Raw genomic sequence first — 24,233 nt, 5'->3', positions numbered from 1 at the left:
TCAGCAAAGAAAAGAGCCCACCGCAGTTGACGGGATGATTGAGCCTTTGCTGTTTTTAGGTATTGCAGGTTTTGATGATCAGTTATGACAGTGACAGTATGTCTAGCACCAAGGAGATAGTGTTGCCATGCCTTGAAAGCTGATTTTATAGCCAAGAGTTCTTTGTCTGTGATAGCATAGTTGAGTTCGGGAGGTGAGAATTTTCGTGACCAGAAGGCCACAGGGTGTAGCTGGCCAGTTCCTGGGTCCCTTTGTGAGAGAATAGATCCCATAGCCATGCTAGAGGCATCTGTTTCAACTATATAAGGGAGGTCTGGGCAAGGATGCCGTAGAACTGGAGCAGAAGTGAATGTTTTCTTAAGTTCTTGAAAGGCCTTCTCTGCTTCTTCGGTCCAATGGAACTTTTTATTGTTTTTTCTCAATAGTGATGTAATTGGATGCACTATTTGGGAAAAATCTGGAATGAATCAGCGGTAAATGTTTGCAAAGCCCAACATACTCTGGATTCCTTTAAATTAAGTTGGTGACGGCCAGTTAAGAATGGCATCTACCGAGCTTGCGGGGGGATTGCAGGTGGGGAGGGGGGCGGTGGGGTATGATTCGAAAGTGAAATGTTATGGGTTTGTTCTTTATGCAATGTCATTGATAATTTGTCCTGCCTTGGTTTAAAATAAACATGTTTTAAAAAAAAAAGAATGGCATCTACCTTGTGCCTATCCATTCTGATACCTTTTGGTGTGAGGATAAAACCGAGGACCTCCAGTTCACATGAAAAGAGTATTTTTCGAGTTTAGCATACAGTTTATGTTGGCGGAGTTTAGTAAGGACGGAGCGGACATGCCTGACATGGTCTTCTTTTGTAGCAGAATACACTAAGAGGTCATCAATGTAAACCAGGGCGCAAACGTCGATTAACTCCCGCAAAACATCATTCATAAAGTACTGGAATGCAGCAGGAGCGTTGCAAAGTCCAAAAGGCACTAGCTGGTATTCATACAAGCCATATTTGGTACGAAAGGCGGTTTTCCATTCGTCTCCTTTCTTCTTTGGTACGAAGAATAAGGGACTGGCTGCCGGTGATTTAGATGGGCGGATAAATCCATTTGCCAGGTACTGATCAAGATAAGATTTCGAATGGAGGTTTTCTGGTTCAGTAAGTGCATAGATTCGACCACAAGGAATTTGCACACCAGGTATGAAGTCGATCTGACAATCGTAGGGCCTGTGCAGTGGTAGAGTATTGGCTTGTTCTTTCTGGAACACATCTTGAAAATCTTGGTATTCATTTGGTAGAGTACTAGTCACACCTAGTACAATCGCCGCCGTACTGGGAGTAGCAGATGTACATAAGTCTGTTCTCCCCTTTACTTGGTAATAACAGGTGCAAGCACAATCATCGGAAAAGGTCAACTTCTTGGCACGCCAATCTATTAGAGGGTTGTGAGCTACCAACCATGGCATTCCTAAGATTAATCGAAACTGAGGAGCTTTGATGAGATCAAATGCAACAGGTTCTCGGTGTCCATCCTGGCACATTAGGGTTAGTGCTGCTGTACATTGGTTTACTGGTCCACAAGCTATTTCTGTCCCATCAACAGTAGTAACTTTTTTAGTAGTCGACTTAGAGCATAAGGGAAGCCCCATCTCTGCTGCCAGATCTTGGTCTACATAATTCCCAACTGCTCTGCTGTCTATGTATGCTTCGACAGCATGCATCCAAGATGGTTGTTGGTGATTGATCAAAATGACTGGTAATGCAAAGTGTGAGGTCTGTGGCTCATCCTTCTCGCTCGACAAGCGGACCTCTACGATTGCCGGGCTTGGTAGTTTTCCGACTCCTTGTTATTATCTTCCTTCTCTGTGGCTCCAACAATTCTCCTTGGTGGTTTCACTGGACATTCTTTGAGGAGGTAGCCTGATTTCTTATCCGCAATATAAGCATAATTGCTGTTGCCTTCTCTTGTCTCTTTCAGTTTTAGTTGAAGGGGGCCGTACACTTCCGATTTGAATGGGTTCTACCGTGTTTTCCAATGTACGTGGAACATTAACCTTTGACCAGACATACACAGCTCGAGTGTCTAACCTTATCTGGTCCGCTTTTCGGTCTTGTAATTTGTGATCTAATTGCACCACAAGGTTGATGACTTCTCCACAGTCTTTAGGTGGGTTAACCACTTGAGCAAGGACATCCTTTAGTTCCCCTCATAGACCCCGATGAAATAGTGTGGTCCTTTTTTCCTCAGTCCACACAGCTTAAACGACTAGTCTTAAGATGGATTTCTGAACTCTGGCCTAGAGGGGCAGAGGTTCAGAAGGCCAGCCTAGTTTCTTGGAACAGGGTAACCTCTGGACAAGCCAGACCAATCAGGGAAGCGATGGCGGCGGTCAAGACTAAGTCTCAAGAGGGGTGAGGGTGACTGAAAGCCCGCAATGAGCACACAAAGCAAGGACACTTACAAATTACTCCAGACAGGTGTTATATTAAAAATATAGACACATTTCTTACAAGGCCTTTGTAACATCGACCATAGCAAAGAATCACACTAATACTAAAGTAAACCAACACATCACAATCAGTACAATATATATACAAGACCGAGGGGTCTAAGGAGTTAGGAGCACGTAATATGTAGACCACCTAAATGGGGAGGAAATGGGGAGGAAAACAGGCAGTGCAAGTAATCATTAGACCCAGTTCGACATCTGAAATACATCTAACTAGGAGGAAGTCCGAGCCCTACGAAGAGAGGAGCCTTATGCTCAAAAGTACCTGCACGCGCTGGTGCCAATGGACAAAAGAGGGCCTCTTCGAGGATATCAGGCAGTTCAGGAAGATGAATGAAGCGATGCAGAACATGTCCCCACTACTCAAGCAAGGCCTCCACTTGTAGGCAGAGGCAGAATGAGAGTGCGGGATAGAGTCGCTATTTCGCAACAGCGGTAGAGAAGAAACGGGCTCCTGCGCGAGGGGCCACCGGTTGGGGTATGGACTACTCACAGGTCCCCGACGCAGCTAGACCCAGACTTCTCCAGTTCAGTTCAAGTTTTTTCAAATGTTTTTTTCTAATGTGTGTATATAACTGTCTTTTGCATTGTATGAAATACTGTGTACATGAACATGGATATTTATTGGTTCTTTTTTGTACATATTGTGCTTGATTTGGAATTTATGTTGAGTTAATAGTGCTTGGTAATTGACAGACCTTGCTTATGAGTAATAATTGAAATAATAAAAAGTCACTTCTGTATAATGCTTAAGCAGAAGTACGAAATGGTGATTTTTGTAAAATGTATCCCTATGAAAACTTAGGTGGACACAGAAAACTAGATAGCTTGTGCCATATTTCTGGTATTGAGAAGTTTATTATAAATTAAATTTATATATATGTTTAGTGAACCTGTCACGACACTTTTTTGTTTTGTGGTTTAGTGATTTCCCGGTCCTTGACAGAGTAGGGATATACCCTCTAGTGCATTACAGTTCACGTTGCTGGCAGGTTCAGCTGCGATGATCAGGACGTCTTGACACTGTGTATATTCTGCGTAGCAGGATGCAGGGTCAAGGGTTTCCCAAATACAGCGGACGTGCACAGGTTGCTACCACAGAAGGGCAACACGGCAACCGCGCTTACTCTGGTCGGGGCGCACTTGTGGGAATGCCAAGTGTACGAAATTCGGTGGGAGGGTGCCGTGGACGCAGAGCAAGCAGTAGACCAAGTTTCGAGGGCTTCCCCAAAACGGCGGCGGTGATAGAGCAAAGCGTCCTGCGTAAGCCGGTCAGCCCACTGGTTGGCCCAGGGACACTTCCGAAGAGGCTTACTTGCAGGGTTTGATGAAGGTGCCGGGAATAGTTGATCCCACTATTCCAATCGGTCGAAGCGCCTTCACAGACCTTCTAGGACGATCAGAGGCAGAGGGGTCTCACAGGCCGACAGCAGTTCAGGGTGCCAAACCTTCAGCGGGTCACCAGTGGTTCCTCGACTCAGCTTCTTGTTGCAGGATACCTGGCTCCTTATCCCTTGTTCGGTGTGAACTCAGGAGATAGACATGGTAGTGGTGTTTTCAGCCTCCTCTTATCCAAAGTTCCCTTCGCGCCAAAACGGAGAGGACCCAATGGGAGATCTGCTCACAAACACTCACACCATACGTGGACCTATCACAGACCATGGTGGTCCAAGCCCGCGAAAGCTTTGGGGTTTCGCGGGAAAGTGCATAACCAAATAAGGACTGCCCTGGGTCGGCTCGACCTGGGGGAAGGTGAAGGGGCAAGATGGTCAGCGGACAGGACAAAGAACCTCGTGGCATGGCCATTTTGGAGCCAGGCCACTCATTTGTGCCAAACGCGGTAAGCACGGATAACATGGCGAAAAAGGGTTCAAAACACAAGAGAAACGGTAGCTGCCACCAGTCCCGTCTGTGACACACTTGCACAGTTCATAATAAGTCCAGTGAGAGTTTCTAGGGCCTTTGGAATGACTAGAGACCCAATAGCATGGTAATGTAAATTATGGTGCACTCTTGTTTCATGTTGCACAAAAGCTGCAACATGAGGAAAGGACTAAGGGAAACGAAGTCTCCCAGTACTGACTGTTTTAAGGGCATGTCAGTTTCCCCATAAGAATTGAGCGAAAGCCCAGAGGAGTGCGGCGGAAGGCTGCGCTTCTCTGGCAAAGTCTAGATCAGGGTGTAAAACAACAGCAAAATGTTTGGGGGTTGCCGCATGGAGGGAAAATGACCTACAATATGAAATCAACGACTAGTCTGTTAAATGTTGCTACATATGTAAGCAAGTCTTGACTTCCTTGACGGAGTGACAAAAGTTTGTTGTCTAATGCTTGGCCTTGGGTATGACGAGCAAAGAGTTTTTCCATTTCCATCTGGAAACCCCCAAAGTCATGTAACAACAGGTTATCCAGACTTACCAATGGTACCGACCAATCAGCAGCACTGCCACTCAGATAAGACAAAAGCAACCTGCGCTTGGTCGTTAGTAAAAGCCTCAGGTCTGCAAAAGAAATGAAGACGACACTGGTTCATGAACGTTGCATACTTCTTGGGGTCCCCTGTAAATCGTTCAGGTGGAGCTAAAGGAACTGCCCTAGGAAGGGTTATTTGTACTGGATTGGTGGAAGAAGTTGGTACAGGTGCTGGCGGAATGTTACCAGGCAATGGGGTCTGTCCTGCCTGTGATTGGAGCTATTGTCTATTTATTTCGTCGGTATGATCCCTAGTAACAATCAAATCCCTCCTAAGAGCATTGGTTTCTTGCCTGGCTGAATGTACTTCAGCACATAATTGTCCCAACAACTGAACTAACTGGTCAGTCCCCGAAGTCTCCATGACGCCCAGGTGGATAATATTATTGAGGCTTTGCGTTCTGTTACGCTCAACTGGTATTCACTGGGACACCACCCAGCCCTGGTTGGATGATTTGCACTCTCGAACCCTCTCCCGGTCCCTTGGTAAGGCCTCTGGTTAAAGATGGGTCTGCAATATAGGAGAGGTGGATTCAATACCAGATTGTCTTTATGTTTTCCCACCTCCCTGTTACACCTTTTCACCGCTGGTCATTATGGCAGCGCCGGCGATTGTGCAATACCGTTCTGCTTGACTCACCTAACATGGCTGACGACTCTGTCATCTGTACTATGAACAACGGAGCTGCCGACGAACGTCTACTGAGCACGCACAAACGAAGTCACGTGACCCCATATACAGACATCAGGAAGTCAAGCAAATGCGTTGCTACTCTCCTACACGGCGCTTCATAAGTTCGCACCTAGACTTTGTGAATTCTATAGTCTGTTACTCTCTCCTCTCGTCAGGAACTTCACTGTTATCCTCTTCTTTCCAATTCCCTCTTTAGACCTCGTCCACTTGTTAAAGCGCCAACCCGCTTTCTCATTCCATCTTCACTCCCTCTTGCAGGTTTCCCTTCTACCGCTGAAAAGTGAGTTCCCCGAGATTGTATCCATTCTTACCTCTTTCTTCCCAGTCCATTTCTATTACCTTACTAACCTCTTTTCTTGCCATCCTATCAGTGATTTGTTTTCAGCTTCTGAGGCAGAGAACAGATTATTTCTTCTTTAAACCAAGAAATAATTTCCCTCCTTCTTGGCAGTAAGTTAAATCTATCACCACATTCTATCTACAGTCCATTCGCTCTCCCCGCGGAGTACTCACCTCTCCTGTCTCTTACATAGGACGGCTCTCATCATCATCCAGCAGTCTCAACGAGCCCGATTTCCATGAAACAACCGACTGATCAACACCTCCAACGCTTCCGCTCAGGGTTTTTCTTCCCTGGAGGGTTTTCCCTGGGAGTTGTGTTTCTTCCTCCACCGAACAGTACACGTTGGTGGGGAGGGAACAGGATTTTCCGGGGGATCTTCCTTATCTGCAGAGTTGCACCTTTTGGATCCGGCTGACTGCCCAGGTTAGTGTCAATTCTATTGTGGGATACATTTATTCCTGTTTAAAAGTACATCTTAGCGTAACACTCCCTTGGCCTCAACTCCTTCCTCCCCCTTGGGCCTTCTCCTCACCTTAATATTGTAAAAGGTGGAGTCTCCATCCTGCGCCTCGTGGCAGGGGCGCGTAGATGTGGGGGGCGAGCAGCGACCAAGTTACTTCACTGTTGCAAGCCCCCTGTGGGAATCCAGGCCTGCTGCGACTCCGTAGGTTTGCTGCTTTACAGTCTTTATATGCAGTTCTTATGTTCCTCTTAGTTCGAATAATAATGTCTTGCTTCTTTCCTTTTAGGTATGGAAAGGTATTTTGGTGTTGTCATGCAGTTTGAAGATGAGCATGGGCCGGTAGGTGAAAGCGCGGTGTGCGCGATGCTGTCCGGTGATTATAGCGCGATGCGCTGTGCTGTTTCGCCTTTTATATTGCTAACCTGTGTCTTTTCTCTCCTTGCAGGTTGCAATGTTCCTTGCAGAGTGCTGTAATGTTCCAGCAATGATACTGACCAGGAGATGACTACCCAGGTAAGAATTGTGTGGCTTTCTTCATTCAGGAGGAAACGTGAGTCAGTAATGCTGTCTTTCTTTCTCCCCTTTCCAGGTTATGGTATTCCAGGATGCATGCGGTGCCGGATGATGGAGTTCGTACCTTCAGGTGAGTGGAACTGAAGTCGGCGATGGATTGAAGACAGGATACTGTTCCAGGTAAGTTTTGTAGTGTTATTTCTCTCTCTGCAGGTCCTTGGTTTCAGGTAAGCTGGCATCAAAGAACTGGACACGGTGAGCGTTACGCTGCCCACAGCAGAATAACGCAAAGTATGTTCTGCTGTTTGGGTGCGGTTTAAATAGTCTCAGGTAAAGTAGTGCAGGTAAAATAGACCCAGGCCTGCCACACCCAAAGTAGTCCAGGTAAAGTAGTCCCAGGCCTGCCACACCCAAAAGACTAGACTGCATAGCTCAGTTCCTTGTAAGTGAGCTATGTGTATGTGTTGTGGGGATGACAAACTCTGGATCAGTTAGGCGCTGGTAGGGTATGGTGGCCCAATGGTCGCTTGTTGAGCGATTAGATCAATTATATGGTCCAGTCAGGTCATAGTCATTAATTTGTTTATTTTTGGTTAGTTGGCACCAAAGAAAACATCATTGTAGAAATGAATGACAAGTTTTTGACATGGTAACTCGCTACACAGCTGACGCGCGTTTCAACCTAAGTCTTTTTCAAGGCTGTGATTTGGTGATGTTGTGATGTGCACCGTGAAGTGACATAGTGATACCCATTGTTTATTTATAACATATATATTCCATTCAATATGCATGTATTTAATAATTTGTTCCAGTCATGAGGAAAGGAAGCACATTGTGATAACAGATTAGTAATTTAGCAAATCCAGTGATCATGAGTGGTGGTGACGGGGTAAGTGACAGGGCAGAACATATAGCAATTGATGGTTACATTTAGGCATGACAAGATGTATAGTTACAATGTGAAGTCAATTGAGACAGAGTAAGAGACAATGTACCAAGGGAGAGAAAGGAAAAGGAGAGTCAATTAGTTGAGTCAAGGGCCAAAAGAATTTGGTAAAACAGCCTAGTTGGGTAACTGTAGAGGAAGCAGAGTCTTACCCAATTGAGTTAAAGGGTGGACTTCAATTGCTGTAAGCTGGTCCTCCCAGATAAGGGCGCCAGGGGGGCTGGATAGCCGAGGGTTAGGTTGAGTTGGAGAAATCCATCTAGGGTCGGTCCAATGCGTATGCCCAGGTATTTAAACTCCCTAATACAGACGTGGTAGGGACAAGTCTCGGGAATCACAGTTTTGCCTCCTTGGGAATTAAATAGTTTTGGACTTGTTTACCTTCAGGCCAGTGAAGGTTTGGTATTCCTTAAGGATGAGGGATACAATCTGGCATGAGGTGACCGGATTATGAAGATATATTAGGAGATCGTCTGCATATAACGAGAGCCAATCTTCTCCTCCCCCTGGCCAGGCGAATCCGGATCAGCTTTTATTCGATCTAACTTCAATTGCTAGTGGCTCGATAGTGAGCAGGAAGAGGAGTGGGGAAAGGGGGCATCCCTGTCTGGTACCTTGGCCCAGGGGAAATGACCTGGAGGACTTGCCATTCACCCTCACGGTAGCCTCTGGGGATGCATAGAGGAGTCTAACCCAGGAGATGAAGGTTCACCCAAAGTTCATTCGGGCCATAATTTCCCATAGAGCCTCCCACCCCACATAGTCGAATGCCTTCTCAAAGTCCACCGCCAGGAGGGCCAGTGGACACGGTTTCTCTGAGGCTCTGTCAAGGGTGAGTTGGATCCTGCGTAAATTCATGCGGGTAGATTTGTTGGGCAGAAATCCACATTGATCTGGATGGACGATTGTCTCTATCACCTTGTGCGGTCTGTTAGCTAGTGCTCTGGCAAGGACTTTGGCTTCCCCATTGATCAGCGAGATAGGGCACATTCTTCCGGGGGCTTTCTGGTTTTGTGTATGATCACGATGCTCGCTTTTCTAAGGTCCGGAGGGTGTGCGCCTTGTTCTTTTCTGTGGAGGAACATTCGATGCATATGTCCCGTTAGTATGCCGCCCAAGCATTTCTAGGTCTCTGTTGGGAACCCATTGGGGCCCGGGGTTTTCCCCGGTTGGAGTTGTGCTAGCGCCTCTTGAATTTTGTTTTCGGTGATTTCAGTGTATAAGAAATCGGTTTGTTCTGTTGACAATTTCGGGATCTCAATCGGGTCAAAGAAGAAAGAGGGCGCCAGTGTGGGGTTCACGGTTGCTGGGTTGTAGAGTTTCTCATATTAGGCGGCGAATGTTTCTGCTATGTCAACAGCACCCCCTCTGGGGATCTGATGGCTCACACGTGCCCTTTAGTTTGTTCACGTCACTCCAACCAGGCGAGGGTTTTATTTGCCTTGTCTCCTTTCTTGTAAATTTGACTCTGGACTAGCTGGTGGTCCGCCTGTGCATTATCCAGGGCTATGTTACTGAGGGCTTCTTGCGCTGTTACCAGGGCTTCCTTTGTGCTTTGGGTGCCGTGTGCAAGGATTTGTTCTTCACACACCAGTACTTGCTTTTCGGCCTCCACGATCTTTTGAGCGTCTTGCTTCCGGTAGGCCGATACCGCGGAGATGGCTTCCACGTGGAGGACAGTTTTATATGCTTCCTATAACGAGATCGGGCATTCCACTGCGCCTTTGTTTATTTCAAAGTATTCCGTGATCTTTTTCTCGAGCTCTTCAGCAATTTCGGGAAGCCGCAGGTGGTATGTGTTCAGTCTCCAGGTGGTGTCTGGGCACTGGTGAGCGTTTTTCATAGTTATGAGGAGCGGGGAATCGTCAGAAATACCTCTTGCCAGAAACTCAGCAGATACAAGCCTGTGGGATGCGTTGCAGGGGATGAAGGCATAGTCGATCCTAGAGAATGTTTTGTGCACACTGGAGAAAAATGATAATCCAGCCTCGTTGTCGTGCAGTGATCGCCAAGTGTCCGACAGTCCCAGTGTCTCGGCAAACGTGTACAGAGCTGTTGGGGCGAGTCGAGTTCCAGCCCTTTTGCGGGACCTGTCGGTCGTGACATCCATAACTTTGTTGAAGTCCCCCCCCCCCCTATGGCCCATAAGTTGGCGTCCTCCTCCAGGAGTATGTTCTGCAGTACGCCAAGTAGTTCCTTCGTAAGTGTGGGGGGAGCATAGACCACGACAAGGCCCCATTTTTCACTCCAAATATCTGCAAGCAATATCACGAATCGGCCCGTGGGTCGGTCCGTACTTTCCTGACTTTTAGGGGGACTCGTTTGTGGATGAGTATCATTGTGCCCCTGGCGCCTTTTGTGAACCCAGCTTGGTAGGTATGCGAATAGTTGGATCTTCTAAAGAAGCCGTTACCGGTTCTGATCAGATGTGTTTCCGTAAGGAGAGCTATATCTGGTGAGTATCGGTTGAAGAATTTAAACTATTAAGTCAAATGGAAAGGATGGAAAATCTGATGTCTGAGTTAAGGGCAAATGAGGTAATCAGCAATAACGAGTCCTGCGCTGCTAAGACAGGCAATAAAGGAATAGAAATTGAGCATTTAAGAGCATGGGGCGAGGTGGGCACCCCTACCATGAGTGAGCAAAGCCCTAAAAACAATGCGCCAGGCCATACCATTAATGGGCAGGGTCACACTAGTGACACACTGGGCAATAGTATAATAATCGATGGAGCTACCATGCAGGTCACCCCAGCAATGGCAGCACCACAAAGTGTAACATACACAAACACTCCCTTAGGGACGGTGCCTGATAGTGCCATAGGGACAAACACATTGGTAAGCACAACCAGTGATATGAATAATAATCAAAATGCTGTAATGGCCCCAGCAATTAATGGGGCATACATAACAAAGTGTGGTGGACTCACAGCAGAACACGGAGCACAAAGAAAGTTTAAAAGAACGTTAGCTTGGCACATAGATATAAAAGTGAAAGAGAAAATTTGGAGCAAATAATTCATTGAAATATTTACATTACTTGAATTCAAGCAGAGAGGATATGATGTAGTAACCGAGGACAGGAAAGAGGAGGACAAAAACACAAAGAGAAAGCAACTACAACAAAACTTTAAAAACCGGTCAAGGGCATTCAACAATTTGGCAACTACCATAATGGAACATTTCCCAGAGGAAGGGTAGCGTTTATGGCGTACTTGGACAAAATTCAAAAGTTGAATGACACCTTTGGGGGAGATGCTTGGCTAAATAACAATATGGAATTCAGGCTCTGCATGGAAAGGTAGCCAGAACTAGGTTGGGATGAGGTTGAGGCTACCCTATACAGACATGAGGTACTAAAGGTAAGATTGCTACCATATGTCTCACACACGGGACAGCAAGCAGAAAGACCCCCAAAGGCTCCAGCAAACAGAGGGAATGATCGTTATCAACACCAAAATAAAGGAGGGCAGCCCTTTTGGAAGAAGTAGCCTGGGGGGCTAGGTCACATACTCGTAGCTCAAGTGCACCAAAAATGCACACAGCTAAGGGGAGCAACACCATATGTTGGAAATACGACAAAGGGTTTCGTTCATGGGGGAAAGAATGTAGATATAAGCACCAGTGCAGCAGATGCGGGGCGAGCACAGCATTAACAAATGAACAAGAAACCCTCCCAAAAATCTTAAGCATGCAGGCCCTTGATAAAAGGGTTAACCAATCACCAATAATAATGCAGGCAATGGAGGGCTGGCTAGACACATACCCGGACAGACAAACCAGCACATGCCTGCAAGAAGGTTTCACAAAGGGTTTCATCATACCGTTCAAAGGAAGCAGCTCAAGGGACATCCTACAGAACCTCAAATCAGCCAGGGAGAATCCTGAAGCAGGGGGGGGTAATATCAAGAAAGAATTAGCGTTGGCTGGCACACACCTCAGTTCAGAGAATTAATCTGCTCTCCATTGGGGCTGGTTCCCAAAAAAGAGCAAGGAAAATATCGCCTCATACATCATCAGTCATTTCCCCCATGCAAGTCAGTAAAGGACGGCATATCAGAGCTGGACACAGCTTCCAAGAAAATATTAGATTGGTCAGAAAAGCAGGGGATGGCGCCCTCCTAGGCAAGGTGGACATAGAAGCCGCTTTCAGGCTGTTGCCAGTACACCCCAGGTCACAAACATGGCCGTGTTTTCAATTTGAAAACAAAATATATGTGGACAAATGCCTGCCCATGGGGTGCGCCATCTCAGGTGCATTCTTTGAGAAATGTAGTTCCTTCATCCAATGGGCCTTCTAAAGGCACATGCCGGAGGCATCCACGGTTCATTACCTAGATGATTTTGTAATCACAAGGTGACACAAGGACACAAGGTGTCAGGCACCTGCAAACAGGCCCAGGAGAAGTTTATAAAATGAACATAAGCATGGGGTATCCCGCTAGCCCATGAAAAAACAGCAGGCCCAACAACTACAATACCCTATTTAGGCATTGAGATATACACAGTATTAGGGGAATGCAGAATCCCCAAGGAAAACAAAGAAAGCAGCAAAGGATTTAGAGCGGTTTTAGGAAAATGTTGGTCTGCAAAAACATGGTACACACAGGGGTTGACCAGGAACATAACATTTCTGGAAATATTCCCCATATGGATTACCTTAAAGCATATGGCAGTAGTCAGCATCATCAATAAAAGAACAACATCATGCCAATGGGTTTTGAGAGTGCTAAGGGCAATGACCACAATTTCCCAGCACACCAGCATAGAGATATGGGCAAAACACATTGCAGGAACAGAGAATAATGTTGCTGAGGCTTTACCTTGCTTACAGGGGATGCATTCCGGCACCTCCAACCAGATGCAAACAAGAGGATGACAGAAGTGCCAAAAGAAGCATGGGAGGTCCTGACAGGGAACACACAAGAACAGTTGATTGGTACACGCCGAAGGCCTGAGGCCAGGAAAAGAAATCAGCGGGCAACAAACATACTTCAGAGCAAGCTGCCTACCAAGGCCCACTCCCTGTCAGAGACCCAGAGGCCCCAACAAGGGTCTTGATGGAGCTGGCCAACAAGGCATTGGCAGAAAAGACAGCCAAACAATACAGTAAGTGCCTGGCCACTGTGAAAGAAATTATAAATATCACAAACACAGAAGAGATAAATGAGAAGGTAATCAACAAATGTGTTGCATGGGTTTACAGCCAGAATAAAAAGAAGGCATGGGCTAGTATGCATCTATCAGCAATAGCATATTTTGTACAAATTGCCGGCGTAATAAACCCATCCCACAGTGCATTGATAGATTGTGCTTTCAAAGGGTGGGGTAAACTAGAGGAGCCAACAAGAGACGGAGGCGGCCCCTGAATTTCGAAAAACTAAAAGCATTAATGATAAAACTAGGAGAAATATGTACAGACATATATGAAACCAAGTTATTTATGGCAGCTTTTGCGCTGTTCTACTTTGGAGCCCTGAGGGTTTGTGAACTGATAGCGTCCAATACAAGGGCAAATGACGGGTTGGCCATGTTGGATGTGCGCATGGGGCAGGACTGCATGACAATAGAAATAAGAAAAACAAAAACAGGGAAAGCGAGATTGATAAACCTGTATTGTATAGAAGAAGGGGTTGACTGCCCAATATGCGCCACAAATTATATTCTGCCAATCCGCCCACACCTAGGAGGCCAGTTCTTGATACACAGGGATGGAAAGGCCCTTAACCGTTTTCAATTTCAGGCCATCCTGAAGAAAACCATCACCATGGAGGGCTGGGATAGCACAGAGTATGCAACTCATTCTTTTAGAATAGGAGCAGCCACATCGGCATGCGGGGGCGGGGGCATGGGGCCTCAAGGGGTCAAGAAAATAGGGGGCTGGACAGCAAGTTGTTTTAAGCGATACAGAAGGCCAGAACTAATTTAACCAATATCACTCAACAGATAAAGAAGCCCCCTACAAATCAGCATGGATCGTGGGACTTTCCTTTGTGGATAGAAGGGGACCGAAAAAACGAGAGACAAATCACCATTTAAAAACACAATCACATCCTGGTAGGGCACCGGGGGCATGAAATGGGATGACATACATGAGAGATTGGCTGACCTTGCGGATTTCAGGGACCCCCTGGAATACCTAGAAATACACCTAGCGGGCAACAACCTGGTTGAAATGGGAAGACAAAAGCTGACACATGTTCATCCCTTACAGGGATAGCAGGAACATGGAGAGACACAGAAATATTTATGTCAGAAATACTACCCAGGAGATTAGGGCGAGGTGTCTCATCAAACAGAGCCATTGGCATTGCCACGAGAAAGCTGAACGGAAAAGAAGAAACATGTTGCATAAGTAGGGGAATAAGTGGCATTAGTCACAGGAGCATAATTTTCTCAGACCCAAATCTTTTTCACAAAGACGGAACCCACCTGTCAGTAATTATTCCACAGAGCGATTTTAAAGATGTTATCAACAAGGTGATGCAAGTAGAGCAGAAGTAGAGCAAAGGCCTTTTGGGGGGAACTAGAGCGACCCTGGACCCACTCGGGTGTGGCAGCATGGGGCTGGAAGGAAGTTGCCACAAGCCCCGGGGGGTGCACCAGACAAAGTACAGGCCCCTAACACATGGACCTGGGAGCCCAGGGTGGGGGGGCACCCAGTGTGCAAAGAAGGGCAACTTCCAGTTCCCGGCCCAAGTGCCCAAAAATATAGAACATAGGATAACACTGAATACCTTTTTGTTGGGAAATAAACAGAATACTGCTGTTGTGTCATTGGTATTATGTTTAATACAAATCCACTGCCTTTTTACTGCCAACACAAGCAATAGTCTGCCTATTGTTTATTATAATGTATGCTATTCATGTCACATAAGGATAGCAGTTCCACAACTAATCACCTCCAGCCACCCTAGTGTCGACTGGTGTCCGTGTCGCCAAGGTTCGCACGGCTGGCAGTGTCTGTCGCGCGTGCCCTGGCCCAACCCCAGCCACGCCTCAGTCTGCATCTCACTGCAACACGGCGTTTCCGGGTGCGTGCGCGAATGACAGCGCCGGTGCTCGAGAAGCGGGAGCGCGCTCTGGTGTGTTGAATAACCTCGAGCAGCCCGAGCCTAGCGGCGAAGCAATCCTGCACTGGGGCGAGCGATTCTACACAGCAGCACAGAGTAAGTTACGCTCTCCTTTCTGTGTTTACGAGTGATGCACGGGCACCCGCCTTGCCCTGATCTGTCTGTGCACGGGTCAGGCGGGGTAATGCGTAGTATGCTTATGGGGACAGCGGGGGTCATTCTCGGACACAGGCGGTGTGCTTTTTTTGTACATCCCTGTTAAATGGCTTGACGGAGAGACACACAGCTGGTGGTGGTCATTCGTGCCTCGTGGCCAGCGCTCCTGCACAGGAGGCTGGCGTGTGCAGGCCCCCGCTGCCCTCTGGCCCTTTACAAGAAATCCGCAGTTGGCGCTCACAGACTGGCCGGGTCTGCTCAGTACATCACACCTCTAACCTGCACGCAGACGCAGCCCTTCCAGAAATAATTCCTCTCTAAGTATCTGTGCCTTTTGCTGAACGGCTCTTTCCCGGGGTTAGTGAGAGTGGAAGCTGCCAGGCTCCTTTCTGGGTGTTTTCAAATGCCCCTCATTGTCAGTCTCTGTTCTTGCAGTTCTGCCATTACTTCAAAAGTGACATAGCGGCAATCCGGACCAGCCGATTCGCTTGAACCAGAACTTTTCACACGTGTGAACACCTCCCCATAAAGCAGCACTTCAGATCTCGTTAACGATAACGTGTGTAGGTGTTCCCAATCTTCTCAACAAGTCTCCAGCTCTGTCTCCACGTATCCTTCCAGCACCTAGCCCGGCACAGAGTGCCTTTTCCCGCCCACACACCCTTTTCGGTTGAACGGTTTCCTGACGTGCAGTTTACCTATTACATTATACCTACAACACTAGGCTGAGTAGTGTGGGCTCCCCTTTGCTCTTGTTCCTTCTACCCTGGTTATGGAAATAACATGACAGACAGTTTTGTTTGTGGAAAACTTATGGCCATAGGCTTGTTTATTTTCTACAGAAAATAACACCACACAATATCACAAACAGAACATTTCACCAACTTGCTTTTGGGCACTTCGTGTCCAGGGATTGGAGATGCTCAGCCTTCTCCTCGGCTAGTCTTCGTTACCCTAGGGCATCTGTTCCCAGACACGTGCCGCCACACCTGAGTGGGTGTTGCCTCGGCCGCTAAGGTCCCCCCAAAAGCACCCCTGTCTGCATCCCCGCTCTGCCAGGGCCCTAAAAAGTTTATCTGAAAACACTCCCATCCCTTTGCTGGACAGATGTATGCCATCTTGGTGAAACATCTGGGTTGTTTTGCGACAGGCCATGTTTTATAAACTGGAGCCCCGTACTCCTACAGTATCTTTCCACCGCTTTGTTTAGCTTTTTCCTTGCAGTCTCGATGGCCTGCCTCCTGTGCGCCCCATACCAGACTCTGCGCGTTATTATCGCAGACATGAAAATTTCGGTTTTCCACCAGCAGTGTGATGTGGCCCTCAGGGACTCAAAATTTTGCGCATCAATTCCGCCCTATTCGTGCTGACCAGGTCATTGCCCCCCAGGTGTATTATCTGGTACTCGGGTGGGTCCCTGAACCCGATCAGGTCTGACAACCTGTCGTGAATGTCCTCCCAGTGCATTCTTGGGAGGCCCCACCAGGACGTTATTGTCTTCTTAAAATGCAGTCCCTCTTTGACCTCCTCGATCCACCTACCTGGCCGGGTCACGAAGGAATGCCCAACTATCCATGCCGACTTGTAGGGGCTCGTATCTGTATGGGTGAATGGGAGAGAGGTTCATATCAATTCTTCTCTTACGTATTTTTTGAAGCATTGTGACCTCCAGCCCCCAATCATCTTCACCCCTTTTGCTCCCAGGCCTCCGGCCCATGCTGACGTGGCTGCCCCTATTCTGAAAGAGTGGGTCCCAAACTCCGCTGCATCCCACCCTGCTTTTGCTATTGTTTTCTTTAGCACTGCTTGAAACTGATAACTGCTGAGCGCCCTGCCGTCCCTGTGTATCAGTAACTGTCCCCCGACTTCCGGCCATATCTCTAGAAATTCCTGGGTGGTGCATCTGGGACAATGGGCCTTCTCTTTGATGCAATTAAGCTCTATTGCTCTCCCCTTCCCCGCCGGGTCCGTTTTCGATTTCCTCAGCAGTATTGACATACCTTTGGACCCTATGCTGACGTCGCTTCTCGCCAGTTCGTCCCCTGCTACCGTGTTGCGAACTACTAGCTCCCCAATCCTAAAAGCCCCATAGTAAGGTAGAGCAAAAGCTGCCCTGAACAGCATTGCCTCATAACTGCTGCTACATGTGCTATGCAATAACTGTAACAGTATTACCACCTTCCCAAAATTCAATGGTCTTCTGTTGTCTGGTTTCTTTCCTTCCAATTTCGCCCAACCCTTCATTGCATATTTTGTCCGTGGGCTATTCGTTGGGTCCGTCACCTCGGCCACTTTTGCGGTATATGCGACCGCAGACAAATGCGCTGCTGCCCAGCTTTTCCTTTTACCCTGGGCAAATGCTTTTTCCAAAAAAATCGCACATTTTGGCAATTGTAATTTCCCCCACATCTTGTACACCTGTTTCTGCTAACACATTATTCACATGCTTTTTGTACTGCTTACCTGTTTTGTATGTTAGGGCGTTCCTGGCCAATTTTTCTATCACCCGTCCTTGTTCCTGTGGCCTTTCCTCCTTTTCTGAGCTAACCTTGTAGTTAACCGTTTTTCCTCCAGCGCTCTCAACGGAACCCAGGCCTTTTTTGGTGTGGGCGTTTTTATCCTTTTTGCATCCGGCCTCAGCTCTCTGAACCTGTCCCACTGAAAACGAGACAAGGCGTCAGCGACCACATTTGATTCTCAGGCGATATGCCTCGCCCTTATGCACACATTGTTTTTTAGACATTCCAATGTGATTGCCCTCATTAATTCCAATATCAGCGGGCATGATGCACTTCCTTTATTTAACATGTGTACCACTGCCATGTTGTCTGACCAAACCTTTAATTCCTTGTTATTTAGCTCTGTCTCCCATGCACACAGTTCTACCCAGATTGGAAAAAGCTCCAGCAGTGTGATGTTACTAGTCCATGCTGCCTCCTGCCATGTTCTGGCCACTTTTCTGCACACCACTCTCTATCCAATATTGCCCCAAAACCAAATCCCCCGGCTGCATCCGTGAACAACACCCTCTTATCCTCCTCGTTTATGGGTGAGCTACAGATCACTGACCCATTGAATGATTTAAGGAATTCGCCCCCACACCTCCATGTCTTTTTTGATCCCACCACCTATCCTTACTCTGTGGTGCCCCTCTTTGGCCCCTCTTGTTCTCAGCTGAATACTCCTTTGGAATATTTTACCTTGCGGTATGACCCTACCAGCAAAGTTCAGTTTACCTGCTAGTGCTTGTAATTGTTTTACGGTAGCCTTGTTTCTCCCTTTCAAGCTCTTGATTGTTTCTAGTAGGTCCGCCACCTTCTCCTCCGGGATCCTGCACACCCCTTCCCTTGAGTCAATTTCTATTCCCAAAAACTGGATTGTTTGTGTTGGGCCCATAGTTTTTTCTTCTGCCAGCGGGAAACCCCAGTCCTCCGTTAACGCCATGAATTTGTTCAAAGTGGCCCTACACAGTTCTGACCCCTGTGGCCCTACAAATAAGCAATCGTCCAGGTAGTGGACCACTTTGGCCTCCTCCATTTCCTTTGTGAGTGCCCATTGCAGGAATGAGCTCACTTTTTCAAAATAGGCGCATGAGATGGCGCATCCCATGGGGAGGCATCTGTCCACGAAATAATCACCCTCCCAATGCATACATAGCCATTTCTGTGATTCTTTGTTAACTGGTAGCAGACGAAAGGTCGACTTTATATCGGCCTTTGCCATCCATGCCCCCTTTCCTGCCTCCCTGACTACCTCTACTGCTTCCTGAAAATCTGTGTAAGTCACTGACACTGCATCCTGTGGTATGCTATCATTCACTGATGCCCCTGGGGGTATGATAAGTGGTGAATCAGTCTGAATTCGCCTATCTCCTTTTTTGGAACGAGTCCCAATGGTGAACATATGTATTCATTAAATGGCAGGGATTTGTAGGGGCCCCCTATCCTCCCCTGTTCTACCTCTTTCCTGATTTTCCTGCCCACCAGCTCCTTGTTCTCTAAGGCGGATTTTAGAATTTTTGGGATGTTCTGAGACCCCTGCCCTTTGAATGGAATATTGAAACCCTCCCGAAAACCTCTCCTGATCGCCTTTGCAGCTTCCTGGTCTGGAAAAACCTGCAGCCACTTCTCCATGTTCTCAATCCTAACTGGCGTGGCCCCCTTCTCATCTCCTCTCCTAGTTCCGTTTTTCATTCCCCCTGTGGGTGTTCGTCGTTGCCCTGGTGCACTTTGCGGTACTATGTCTCCCCTACAATTCTCGCACCTGTGGCTGAATTTGCACTTCTTACCCCAGCTGCATGGTACCCCATTCTCGCAATTTCGACATTGTGCTGCCTCTGTCCTTGTTGCCCCAATATTTCCCCTACCACCCCCTTGGGCTGTTGGTGGTATGCTGTTCTGCCAACTTCTCTGTGAACTGTACGGCCTGTTCCGAAAACTCTGATCCCCTGCTCTGTCATACCTGTTTTCGTATCTTCTGTTACTATACTTGTAATCACTTCTATAATCGTATTGCCTTCTCTGTTGTCCTCCCGAACTCTGCTCCCTGGTGTCCCATTTTTCTTTTAATACATTGAATATGTACAGGTTAAAGTTTTCCTCATCCCATCCTATATCTGGGAAGCAATCCATTTCTTTTCCAAATTCGTGATCATACTCTTTCCATGCTTCCCCCCCAAATGCTTTGTACACCTTCAACACTCGCTGCTGGTATGTGACCAAAGGTACCCCGTCCTCTGGGTATTTTGGCAGTATAATAGTGGACATTATTTGAAAAGCCGCCATCCAGTTATCAACATTCTTTGCTACTGTTACTCTCCTTAATAAGCCTTTCTCATCTTCTTTCATGTCCTCTATTGATACATTCCTTCCTCTCTTTTGGCATTCTAGCTGTGAAAAAATGTCTATGAACTCCTTTCTCCATATTTTTTCCTTCACTTTGTCATTAATGTATTATGCCTGTGCCTTCATGGATCGGCCTTGGGCGTCTTTACCAATCGTGGGCCTGCCATATTTTGTCATAGCCGGCTCACCCCCCTTTCCTGCTGTGACCGCGAGCGGCCCTGCTGGGACTGCCCCTTGTGGAGTTGCCCCTGGTATTGGTATAGGAGTGAGCCCTGCGGGCGTCACGGGTGGGCTGGGAATCATCCCCTGGGGAATGGACCCCGGCCGGACCCCTTGTGGACCAGGAACGGCTGGTATCCCCTGTGGTATGGGGACCCCGCTATCTATTGGCCCTGGCCCCCCTGCCCCTTGACCGTCACCTGCACCCTCTACCCCCTCTGCCATCTTTTGGGAATCCGCCTTCCGCGCCATCACACTAAATATTGTGTTTCTTGTATTTGTATCCAAAATATTTCTTTCCTATAGCTCTGGATTGCTTCTGTAAATGCTTCTCTTGGGGCCTCTCTGTCCCAGTTACTTCTGTGCAGCTGTCCCTTTAAGTTTGTTTTGGCTTTGCTGCAAAAGCGTAACTTCTTTTACCTCGCATTCAGCAATTTGAAGTCAGAGGATTGGCTCCAACCCCCAACCTTTCAGATCCAAAGCACAACCTTTACGGATTGTGCCACAGAGACTAGTTCCTTTGGAAATCCTTAGTCCGGGCTTTCGAGCTTACCCGCTCCGTTCGAACTTGGCCCCGCCCTCTTTCTACACCGCGCCACCTTGTTTCTCTGCGTCCGCGGGCTTTCTTTTGCTGATAGCGCTGATGCGCTGGCCGACTTCCTGGTCCTGCCGCTGCGATGCCGGCCCCTCCTTTCTGTGACCGTCGCACTGCTCTCGGGTTGCCGTCTGCTTTCCTGGGATTTCTTTGCTTCAGCGATGAATTCACGGTCTTCCCGGTGCCTTCCCTTCCTTCTGGTGACTTTCTGCTCTGCTGTTCCTTTTTCCTGTGTGCCTGCTGGTGCGGGATCCTCCCTCCGTGTAGGCTGCCCCACGCAGATCACCGGCTCCCAACTCGGGTACCTGTCTGCAGCCCTCTCCTCCCGGTCACTCGAGGCCTTCGCTGCATTGCTCCGCGGGTAAGCAAAGCTGTAAATGTAAAGTCCTGAGTCGAAGGGTGAAAAGGCAAACAATGTAAACCCGCAAGAGTGAACAAAAACCTTTTCTTCTCCCCCTTTTCCAGGCCCTAGGAGCTTACCCGAAAGAGGTGAGCTCCTTACCTGGTTTGTGCTTCTCTTGCTTTCTGTGGCAGTACTTATACTCCCCTGCTCCTTTGTTGTAGCTTTGGGGGGCCGGACTTCCTCCTGCCCCCCTGTTGCTTTCCTCTCACACCTTTCCCTGTTGGTGTTGTGCTTCCCTGGGCAACGCTGGGGGTGGGGGCGCCACCTGGTTGCCCCTCCCCTTGCTTTTCGCGCCGTCTGTCTCCCCCACCCTGCGCCTAACTCCCCAGGCCCTCCATCGTGCCGTACTTTGTACAGCACGGGGCCTGGGGCAAAGTCGTTTGTGTTTGAATCTGCCACCGAAACCCATTGAGCATTGGCGCACATTGCCATCCTGCGTAAAAACATTCGTAGGAACATGTGGCTAGCTCCAAGCTAATACCACTGGGGTTTAAAAAGCGTATTTGCACAAATCGTTGTGTGTTTTTCAATATGTTATTTGTGTTGCTGGTGAGGAAGTGAGTGGCGCTTATGCTAATTAGTGCCCAATGCTCCTACGTCAGAGAGACATATTTTTGTTGACATTTTCAAATACAATCTAAAAAAATCTAGAACTTCCGGCCCAACTCCTCCCCTTCCTCCCTACCCTTGGTTCAGAGCAAGCAAGAGTCCCTTATTGACACCTATAGCAAAATCTCCAGCCCCTGCCCCTACCGCATGTTCAACAATCTCAAATGTTGCGGGCATATGGGGTGTAAAAAGTCCAGCACCGGGCCCCACTCCTGTTGAAACCTCACCCCCTCCAACTGAATGGAGTATGTGACCCATTCCACTGCCACTAACGCCCCCATACTTTCCGCATCCAGTCATGCTCTGATGGGAGCTCCTCGGATTTCCACCTTTGCCCAGTCCGTACATTTGCCGGCAGGAGAAGCACCACATATGATTTAAAGAGGGGCTTAGTATGGGGGACGTCTTCTGGGTGCCACAGCCCGAGTATACACTCTGCGGCCCGGGCCCCAGCATGCCCTGTAAGTGAGCCCTCACTGAAGACCAAAATCCCTGCAGCACCGGGCAGAGGCATTGCTAGGTGGTGGCTTAGGGGGCTATAGCCCCACGTCTTTTTGTTGTAGACCCAGATAGAATCTCAGGATCTACAACCAAAAGGCTTACTTGCCCCGATTCTCGACAATCCTGACATTAATGTAGCCCTGGATCTTTTCCCGACCTAGCAACACCCCTGGCACCGGGCACAACCACCATATCTGGATCCAGTCCCTCTTTCCCCTGCATCCTCTCCAGCGCATCTGAATCCCCCGGGGTAACATTTTCTGTAGCTTTACTAGCGTACAGTGCCCTTGCACCATTGCCTTACTGCACAATTCCCTAAATTGAATAGCCCTTCCAGGCTTCTGGATATTTCTCCACAAGAACTCCCAGTGCTCTTGAGGAATCGGTCTAGTGTCAATTCCCAAGCGGACATGACTATTGCTTATCTTGTTGGTTTTCTGTGATAATCTTAAAGCAAAGAGATTAGATTCCTAGTTCACGACCGTGTAACTAAGAAAGTCTCAAATGGTGTGGCGGGACTAGTAGATGCCTGCCTAATCCTCAGGTCTGTGACCCAATGTCGAAGTTATTGAAATCAGAATCTATAACATTCTGTATACCCGAATGCCGCCTGCGATTCCTCACAGGACTTCAACTCTTCCCCCTAGAAGAGGCCTCTAATTTTCCAACCTCCTGCTGTCTTCCATGGTATGAACGCCCCCGGTTCCATCCCTGGTGCAAAGTGTGGGTTGCGGTAGATCGGAGTGACTGGTGAGGGGAATGTGATTCCATAATTTCCCACCAGCAACTCCCAGGCGTCCTCTACCAACCCTGTGATTCGGTTAGAGTGCATGTTATCCAGTCTATGATGTTTGTATAACCACATGGCTGCGTCCAACAGGGACCCAGCTACTGACCTGTCGCTCCTCACCCATATCTTCCTTGTGTTATTTTTGTAAACCACTCCCTTATAACCCAGATCTGGGCCGCTTCATATTATGTCCGAAAGTTAGGGAGCGTGAACCCCCAATCTTGGATCTAGGTACTGTCAAAATCTTTAAAGCCACCCGTGGCTTCTTCCTGTTCCACACAAACTCGATTATCAGTTTGATCAGTTATCTGAAGAACCAGGCTGAAACCCTTGCAGGCAATGGCCTGCAGGAGATATAAAGTCGTAGGCAAGATAACAATTTTAACAGTTGCTATCCTCCCCAACCACGAAATTGAGAGTGGGCCCCACCTCGATCAGGTCCCTTTTCACCTTGCTCAGACACAAGCCATAATTAGCCCTGTGTAACATGTCAAGATTCCCTGTTAAAGTTATGCCCAAGTAGGGAAATCTCTCCGGCTTCCAGGTAAAAGGAGAAGATGCCTCGGCCTGACTCAGTCTCTCCCCTAAAAGAGGATAAGTATCTCATTCTTGCCGAGCTTTTTCTTCAACCCTGCTACATCCCCATATGCCTTCAAAGCCCGCACTGTTACGGTCAGTGACTCTACCGGATTGGCCAGGGTAAGCAACATAGTCTGTGAACGCTGAGATCTTACGTTCCTCCCCTCTGAATAAAATCCCCTGAATCTCTTCGTCAGATCTCAGGCGTGCCAGGAGAGGCTCCAAATAAAAAGCAAAAATGAGCAGCGATAAGCAGCATCCCTGCTTTGTTCACCTGCTGACCTGTATCCTTTCATATAATTGGCCGATGACTAGTATACATATTGATGAGTCCTGTTAGTTCACCCTTATCATTCTAAGAAAAGAATACCCAAATCCCATGTGTGATAAGGTTTCAAATAGGAACGTCCAATCCACCCTATCAAAGGCCTTCTCTGCGTCTAACGACAATAGAATTTCAGGGACCCCCAATTTTGATACTTTTTTGATCAAGTGCGCCACCCTCCTTGTATTATCAAACATCTGCCGCT

General features: G+C 47.9%; 1 protein-coding gene across 3 annotated transcripts in view; it reads left to right on the top strand.

Moving 5' to 3' along the window:
- The first annotated feature begins 14,978 nt into the window (after nucleotides 1–14,978).
- Nucleotides 14,979–24,233, top strand: part of BLVRA (biliverdin reductase A) — a 621,921-nt gene continuing 612,666 nt past the window's right edge. For 2 of the 3 annotated variants that reach the window (XM_069613126.1, XM_069613122.1), the window contains exon 1: nucleotides 14,991–15,103. The gene's annotated coding sequence lies outside the window, so the exon portion shown is untranslated. Of the gene's footprint in view, nucleotides 15,104–24,233 lie in introns of all 3 variants that reach the window. The other variant, XM_069613129.1, reaches the window with a different exon arrangement.

This window comes from Ambystoma mexicanum, chromosome 5p (assembly GCF_040938575.1).
Source record: "Ambystoma mexicanum isolate Mex_15411 chromosome 5p, UKY_AmexF1_1, whole genome shotgun sequence".
Taxonomy (NCBI): domain Eukaryota; kingdom Metazoa; phylum Chordata; class Amphibia; order Caudata; family Ambystomatidae; genus Ambystoma; species Ambystoma mexicanum.
This window is presented reverse-complemented; position numbering and strand designations above follow the sequence as displayed.